The sequence below is a fragment of the Phragmites australis genome, chromosome 24, assembly GCF_958298935.1.
Source record: "Phragmites australis chromosome 24, lpPhrAust1.1, whole genome shotgun sequence".
Lineage (NCBI taxonomy): Eukaryota > Viridiplantae > Streptophyta > Magnoliopsida > Poales > Poaceae > Phragmites > Phragmites australis.
In genome coordinates, this window is record NC_084944.1 from 13,273,240 (window position 1) to 13,282,488 (window position 9,249).

The following is a 9,249-nucleotide window of genomic DNA, read 5'->3' on the forward strand; positions in this document are numbered from 1 at the left end:
AAAATGATTCAAAAAGAAAAAAGAAAAAAGCTTTTCTTAAATCCTCTCCCCTCCTAGGCCATTTTCCCTCTCAAAGCCAGCCCAAACCCACCTTCTCCCTCTCCTTTTCTCGCTTGGGACATAGTCCATCTTCTTTTCTCCTGCTTGGACCGAGCCCACTAGCTGAGCCCGCCTTCCCCTGCCCTCGAGCCAACCTTTCCCTCCCTCCTCTCTCTCTAACCAACGGCCCAGCTTGAGCCAAGCCGTCGCTGAGCCGTTACCGAGTCGCTTCGCCCAACTCCTCTTCTTCCACCGTTTCACACCCAATCCCCTCCACCGCCGGCTTCCCCTCCCCTCACCCTCTCTCTTACAGAAACAGCCGGATCCGAGCCATTAAGCCCCATCAAGTCCACCCTACCTATTTTCCCCTCTCTATTGCTCGATTCAATAAAGGAAGCGCCAGCCTTAGTGGCCATTAATATCGGTCATTCCTCCTCCGTGCACCCCAGCCACTCTGCTTGCCCTTGTGCCCATATAAGCCACCAGTGGCCTTCTCGGCGAGGTTCCGCACCCCTCACACCAGCTCACGCCCCTTTTCTCGCTCGGATTCACTGTTGATGTTGTCTTCTTCCCAGTCTCCAGTGAGGTTGCACCGTCACCACCATTTCCTCGCGTTTGTGCCATCTCTGGCCGATTTTACCCGTTCTCCAGCTGTGTAGGATCCTCCGGAGTAGAACCCGGGCATGTAGTTGTCATTCGGTCGTCGGAACCCTGTCCCCGTCGCTGCACCGAGCACCGTCACCATCCTTGCCATTGCCTGCCATCCATCGCCCCTCTCCACCGTCGAGGACCCCGTGGTGAGACTCCCCGTCCCCTCTCCTTTTGTGCTTTCTCCCATCACCAACGGAGCCCGGAAGCACATTTTCATATAACTATGGAGATTGCTCCGGCCATGCGCCCCGTCGGCAAGCCGCGGTCCCTGTCCAACGCCGATGGCTGAGTTCAAAAGCACAACCCCCATCTCTGGCCATCCAATCAAGAACGTGCAGCTTAGATCACGTACCTCTTGACCCTTGCATAATCGTTCCACCGTGGACCATGGACCGGCCCAGCCCTCAGGCCATGGTCCATGGGTCCATGGACTTTTTCTACGGGTTTTTCAATATAAAAATATTTTGGTTTTGCTTTATGACATCAGCTTGCACAATGAAAAGGATTTTTAGAATAAAAGAAATATAGAAATCCCTGGAAAATAGGTAAATTTGTAGAAAAGCCCATAGAACTTCAAACCATCATAACCTTTTGCTTGTAGCTCCAATTTGGTGATTTTTGCGCTCAAATTGTCGTAGAGTCGTGTGGAATCTTTTTATTGGGTTTTTACCAAGTTTTATCTCTATTCAGTGTACTGTTCTTAGTAGTTTATTTTGTGTGCTTTTCCGATGTGTCGATTAGGAGGTGATCAGTTCATGAACTTGCAATACTAAGCTTTTGAAGACTTCTAGCAATCCTTAGCTGAAAGCAAGTGTCCTTGAACATCTTACTCATATTTTAGAGTTTATAAGTAGTTGTTTATCCTTCAATGCATGCTTGTCTAAAATGAAAGTCTATGATTAGGTTTTACTAGGTTCTTGTATGATTATCCTTGTCACCATTGATGAGTCATGGGAAATGAAGGGTAGTTATGCTATTTGCTGTCATGGTTGGGGTAAATGTTAAATTTGACTAATAATTATGCAACATGAACCGAGTATGGTAATTTTGTAGAAATATGGTGTAGGATCTGAACATGATGGTTGTGTGATGATGGTGCGGGAAATGCACAGTTGGTTTGTGGTTGTTCCTGTGTGGGATCCTAAGGACTGGTTTCTGAAGCATGTAACCTAGCTAAACAGTGCAACCACGAGGCCTATATGGGTATGATCTGGCCAATTAATTAGCCACCCCTCTAATTCTATGAGCACCATTGGACGTTTGAGTGACACAAGAGGTGACTTTTGTAGTGATGGAATCACTGTTAATGGTGAAACCTTAGTGAGTGCTTGTAGGTTGGCGAAAGCTTTGTAACGGCCTTGTAGTGATCTCTCGGCACACACCTCGGAAGTTGCAAAGTACTGACAGGTGTCGGCAAAAGAGTTGACCATGACTCATGAGGAAAACCGTGCAAACTCTGCAGAGCATACAAACTAATTTATTTAGTCATGATCACAGTCAGGAGTGGGCTTAGACTTCTTCTTGATTAGTTGTGATCAGGATTTTAATATGGTTGGTCAGGTAGCTGGGTAATGGAATTACTTGGCGAGTCTTGGTAGTCGGATGGAATCTGATGAGTTATTCTTCTTTGATACAGTTGTGTCTTCACATTTAGTAAATAGAATACCTGTTGTTAGAGTTATAGGTCAATGTTGCTTATTGCATGCAATACACCAATGTCTAGCCTATTCTTGACTTAAGCCTCACATCATGCTTTCCCTTCACTTACTATTTAGTAAATGTGTACTGCACTAATTGTGAAGACCCTCTGGCACTGGATTTTTCTTTTCCGCTGTGTTTTTCTTCTAGACCCTCGGGTCCTTTTGTAATAAGTTATGATGTTATTGTAATAATGGCACTGTGATGATACAATGATGATGTAATGCATGTATGAAAACTTGATCTTGCCATACATATATTGTACCTGGTATTATTTTTTTAAACCAGGTGTTACAGAAGTGGTATTAGAGCTGTGTTGACCATAGGACGCAGCCTAGATAGAAAAGGACATGTTAAGGGCTTATGTTTGTACAAACTACTTTTGTAAAGTTGTTTTCCTTTCAGTTTTTCCTTACCCTTTCTAATGCTCTTTATAAAACTGTTACTAATTTTCTGTCCTCTTCAAAATTTTAGATGCCCCGCACGAAGATCACCCCATGAAAGCGTGTTCTGGTCCCCGCTCTAGAGGTACCCACTGAAGTTGTGTGGTCGCACCAGCCCCCTTCCGAGTTCCACCTCGACGGACAACACACTGGCTACTTCCCCAGTACACTTTGGTACTTGCTTCAGGGTCTGGATTTCCACGAGGCCCTAGACTACAAGGGAGTCAGGGTTATGCTTGGAGGCCATGGTTACTCCTAGATAGTAGAGGTTACCATGTTTAAGAAGGTTACTGACAACGGTCTTCACCAAGTTCATTGTGTTAACTCATCGCCCTTAGAGTCACCTTCAAGGTTGGGATTGAGGACACCACTCGCTAGGCTCTGGTTGTTCTTTGCCGAGAGAACAAACAGGTTCTTCGCTTCACTCAGTTCGGCAAGTTCCCACAGCGTCTGATCGGCAGTTTGGAGGTCATCTTCGCGCCTATCAACAATGAACCAGATCGCTATCTGAGAGAGCAGGTCCACCTCACCACCGCCCTGTACACAGAGCTCGATAGAGTCCTCAACGAGCTTGAGGATATGCACTAGCATCCGTGAGCTTTAGATTCTGTTGGAGGACCCCGACCAGTTTCTTGAGGAGGCTTTAGAGAGACTTGTGGCTGCACCACCCCGACCCCCTTCGTGCAAGTGGCTTCGTCTGGAGGCTATAGCAGGTCATGCAGGTCCAGCAGGCGAGGAGTAGTGTCGAGCTAGGTGGACGTCCTTAGCAGAATAAATCATTTATTCCCATGTGTTTCAATTGCTCTGTGTCGTTTGTTTGAGTCTGTAGTTGATGCTTGTGCCTATAGTATGAACCTTGTCATGAGTTGGATCTTTGTCTATGTGTTGGTGTAATATGGGGGTTTTTCTCTATATTGCATCAGTTAATAATATAATAATAGTTGGACTTCTTTTTTTCGTGCTATATCTGTTCTTATCAGTTCTTGTCTTGTTGTTCCGCCCTTGCTTATCCCTTATATTCCCATGCTCGTATCTTGGCTACCAACAAATTTTGAACACCAAGTGTGGCAACAACACCACCAACAACAACGTCAACAACAACAACAACACCACCATCAAGCACGATCTTCCACCTCCGTCCCCTTTGATGGATTGTCTAGTGCAGGCTATAACTAATAACCAGCAATCTCAAATTTAGCAAGCATCACCACAATAGTCGTAGTTCAGGCTCAGAATTTTCCTGAGTACTCAGCCACCCACCTTTGCACAAGTAGTTGAACCCATGGAGGCTGATGACTGGTTAAAGACTATTGAGAGCAAGCTGTAGATAGCCTAGTGTACCAGAAGGGGAAGAGTTCTTTTCGTTTCCCATCAACTTATTGGGCCAGCACAGGAATGGTGGACATCATACACTGCCTCTCACGAGGATCCTCAGGAGATCACATGGGCAGAGTTCTGGAACAACTTCCGTGCACATTATGTCCCTACAGGACAAGTAAAGTTGAAGAGGAAAGAGTTGCTCAGTCTGAAGCAAGGACGCATCTATAGTGAGAGATGTTCTAAACTGGAAACCAGCGCAGAATGTTTTAGAGATCTGAAGTTTCTTTGGTCTACAATTCATAAAAGGTTTCTACAAAACAGAAAGGCCAATGATGGAACTACTAGAGAAAGGAGCAGAGTTCAAGTGGACATCCTCTCGAAAAGATAGTTTCAATGAGTTAAAGAAAATATTAACCTCAGCTTCGGTATTGATCATACCTGACACCCAGAAGCCATTCTAAGTGTCTTGTGATGCGTCTCGTCAAGGTTTAGGATGTGTGCTTATGCAAGAGGGTCATGTGGTAGCATATGCATCCAAGCAGTTAAGGAAACATGAGGAGAACTACCCGACACATGATTTGGAATTAGCCGCGGTGTCCATGCACTCAAGATCTGGAGACACTATGTGATAGGTCAATGGTGTGAGATTTATTCGGATCATAAGAGCTTGAAATATATCTTCACTCAACCAGATCTTAATCTCAAAGAACAGATGGTTAGAGCTTATCAAAGATCACATAGGAAAGGCAAATTTAGTGCCCGATGCCTTGAGCAAGAAATCTCAGGTCAATATTATAACTCTTTAAGAGATGAGTCCCGAGCTATGCAAGGAATTTGAGAAGTTGATCTAGAAGTGGTGTGTAACACCGAGATAGTTAAAATGAAAATAGACTCAACACTTGAACAAGATATAAGTAAGGGTCAGCTTGAGGATGAAAAGATCTTAGAAATCAAGCAGCTTATCAAAATTGGCAAAGCCAAAAATTTCACTAAAGATGAGCAAGGCAGTGTGGTACAAGCACAGAATATGTGTTCCAGATGTGAAGGCTATTCGAGATACAATTTTAAGAGAATCTCATGACTCAGCTTATTCCATTCACCTAGTAAGTACCAAGATGTATCAAGATCTTAAAAATCAGTATTGGTGGTATGGAACGAAACGCGCAGTGGCAAAACATGTTGTTTTATATGATATCTGTCAGTGAGTCAAAACCGAACATTCGAGACCAGCAGGGTTGCTATAGCCATTGAAAGTACCTGAATGGAAGTGGGAAGAAATTAACATGGATTTCATAGTGGGTCTACCTCGACCCTAATCAGGATATGATTCCATATGGGTCATAGTCGATCGGTTGACAAAAGAAGCTCACTTCATTCCAGTCAAGGAAACCTATCAAAGTCTGAAACTAGCTAAGTTATATATGTCTAGGATTGTGTGTCTACATGGAGTACCTAAGATAATTGTATCTGATCGTGGTAGTCAGTTTACTGCACGGTTCAGGAAACACTTACATGAATCTATGGATACAATGTTGAATTTCAACTTAGCGTATCACCCGCAAACTGACGGACAGATAGAAAGAGTAAATCAAATCCTTGAAGAGATGATAAGAGCGAGTGCTTTGAAGAACGGTAACAGTTAGGACAAGAATCTACCATATGCGGAGTTCTCGTACAATAACAGTTATCAAGCTAGTCTCAAGATGGAAGAAAGTGTAGAACCCCGCTATTCTAGAATCAAACCCAGAAAAGCCACATTTTCAGCCTAGAAGTTCTAAGAGAAGTAGAAAGATAAGTACAAGAGATTAGAGATGATCTAAAAGCTGCTCAGTTAAGACAAAAGAGCTATGCGGATCACCAACGTTGAGAGTTGTCATTCGCAGTGGGAGACTTCGTGTATCTCAAGGTGTCACCTATATAAGAGATCTACGCAGATTCAAGATCAAGGGCAAGCTTTTACCTCGATTTATTGGTCCATACAAGATACTGGAAAGACAAGGTGAAGTAGCTTACTAGCTAGAGTTACCACCTCAATTCTCAGAAGTACATGATGTTTTTCATGTGTCACAGTTGAAAAAGTGTTAGAGAGTTCCTGAAGAGCAGCTACCGGTAGAGCAATTGGATCTGTGAGAAGATCTTTCCTACTCAGAATATCTAGTTAAGATTCTTGAGATGTTAGAATAGGTTATCCGGAATAGACAAGTCCGTATGTGTAAGTGCAGTGGAAGTATCACTCAGAAGAGGAAGCCACCTGGGAAAAAGAAGATGGTCTGAAGATAGAGTTTCCGCATCTCTTCTCTGATCCTTACGAATCTCAAGGGTGACATTCAACCTAAGGGGGTAAGTTTGTAACACCTAAGTTTCTAATTTTCGCAATAGTTTAAAATTTTGTTAGAATTAAATAGGAGTTGTAGTTTATTCAATTTAGAAGGAACTTAATTTCTAAATTTAATTAGCCATAGGTTACAATTATGTTGATGCATTCATGTCGCAGTAGTTGTAATAGGTTTTTGTGTGGGAAAATGTTTATAAATTTGCTAGAAAATGCTCGTTTAAAATCTCTTTTGAAAATAGTTCAAAAATAAAAAGACAAAGATTTTCTTAAATCCTCTCCCCTTCCAGGCTATTTTCCCTCTCAAAGCCGGCCCAAACCCACCTTCTCCCCCTCCCTGTCCCGCCCGGGCTGAAGCCCATCTCCTTTTCTCCCACTTGGGTTGAGCCCACCGGCCGAGCCGGCCTTCCCCCGTGCCCGAGCTGGCCTCTCCCTCCCATCTCCCTCTCTAACCAGTGGGCTGGCTCGAGCTAAGCCGTCGTCGAGCCATTGAGGAGCCACTCCGCCCGGCTCCTCTTCTTCCTCCTCTGTCTCGCACCCGATCTCCTATGTCTCTGACTGTTTCCCCTCCCCGCGCCCTCTCTCCTACCAAAATGGCTGGATCCGAGCCATTAAGCCCCATCAAGCCTGCCCTACCCATTTCCCCTTCTCTATTGCTCGATTCAATAAGGAAACGGCAACCTTAATGGCCATTAATACTGGCCGTTCTTCCTCCATGCGCCACGGCTGCTCCGCTCACCCTCGTGCCCATATAAGCCACTTGTGGCCTTCTGGGCGAGGTTCCGCACCCCTCTCACGCCTCTTTTCTCGCTTGAATTCACCGTCAGCACTGTCTTCTTCCCCATCTCCAGTGAGGTTCTGCCACTGCTGCCATTTCTTTGCTTTTGTGCCGTCTCCGACCGATTTGACCCGTTCTCCGGCTCCGTAAGACCCTCCGAAGTTGAACTCGGGGCACGTCATCATTGTTCAGCCACTGGAACCCCATCCACGATGCCGCACCGACTGCCACCACCATCCTCATCGTCGCCTGCCATCCACACCTCTCTCCACCATCGAGGACCCCCGCGATGAGACTCCATGTGTCCCCCTCTCCCATTTGCTCTTTCTCCCATCGCTAGCAGAGCCCAAACCTGCATTTTTCACGTGACTCCGATGATGCTCCCACCGTGCGCCGCCATCGACTGGCCGCGGTCCCTGTCCAGCATCACTAGCCAACTTCAAAAGCATCACCTCCATCTCCGGCCATCCGATCAAGAACGTGTGGCTCAGATCGCGTACCCCTTCACCCTTGCATAATCGGTCAACTGTGGACCATGGACCGACCATCAGGACGTGGTCCATAGGTCCATGGACTTTTCTATAGGTTTTTCAATATACAATATTTTGTTTTTCCAGCACCAAGCCGATTCATCCTAGCCGTAGTACGCACACATGCACCGTGTCCGACTCCAGAGCCGATCTTGACTCGACGAGTCCCGCTATGCCGCTGCGAATTGAGCTTGCGCACCCCAGCCAGCCGTGCCGCTCCCTGCTCGCGACGCCTACGCACCATCCTGGCCGGCGTCCGCGACGATCGTGCCACGAACCCTCATGACCATGACTGCTCTGACTCCTCCGTGACAATATCAATGTCACCCCCGACGATGACATCTGGCTAGAAAATCGTCACTGCTGACGTCGACATGTCACGACTGTACATGCATCGTCTATGCGCACCAGCTACCGCCATGCGCGACCTTACACCGTGTCTGTCTCACACACTATCCGTGCATGGCATGATGCTTTGTAAAAGTATAACTCCCGTACCACTACGTGATCTTCGTCTTTAGATCCAATTCAACTATAGTTCTAATATCACTTGTTACAAAATTAATCATCAGCGGAAACAATGGATTGATCTACCGAGATAATGCACACGATCACGGACGACATTAGAGGCATGATATTTGTTAACGAGGTTCATCTGAAACCTATATGCTAGGAGCATTACTACGGGTACTCCTCTCTAACTAGCAACATCGGTCGTTTCCTAGGATTTCGATAGACTCGTTGCCTCCCTTTAAACCTATCACTATACCCTCATAGATTCAAACAGTGGTTCTCCTATTATATTTACAGAGAGACCATGTTATAACAATCCTACTAAAATTTTCATATACCACTAATATAACATCAAATCATATACATAATTAACTCCGCATAATTATTCGACATCTATACAGCAGTTTCCTCCGGCGCGGAGGAACAAAATTGATACAGTGGACCGTCCAGGAGTTAGCTTGTACGTGCGCAGCAGCGGCGTGTATTTTGTACGCGGCGCGGCAGCCAAAGCGTTTCTGGCGCGAGGCCGCGAGAGGGGCGCGAGCAGAAGAAAACTAAAAAGAAGTTTGGTGGTTAGCGACACACAGCAACGTCACTGGCCACAAGAAAAATGCGAGGAAACAAAAAACATTTTGGCAGCAAGCGGCAACGTCACAGGCCAAAAGAAAAGAAAAGAAGTTAGCGTGCAGCAGCGGCATTTATTTTGTACGCGGCGCGGCAGCCAAAGCGTTTCTGGCGCGAGGCCGCGAGAGGGGCGCGAGCAGAAGAAAACAAAAAAAAAGTGTGGTGGCTAGCGACACACAGCAACGTCACTGGCCACAAGAAAAATGCGAGCGGAAGAAAACCAAAAACATTTTGGCAGCAAGCGGCAACGTCACAGGCCAAAAGAAAAGAAAAGCAAAAAAAAGAGACCAAATACGAGTAGCAAGAATTGAACAGCGGTCG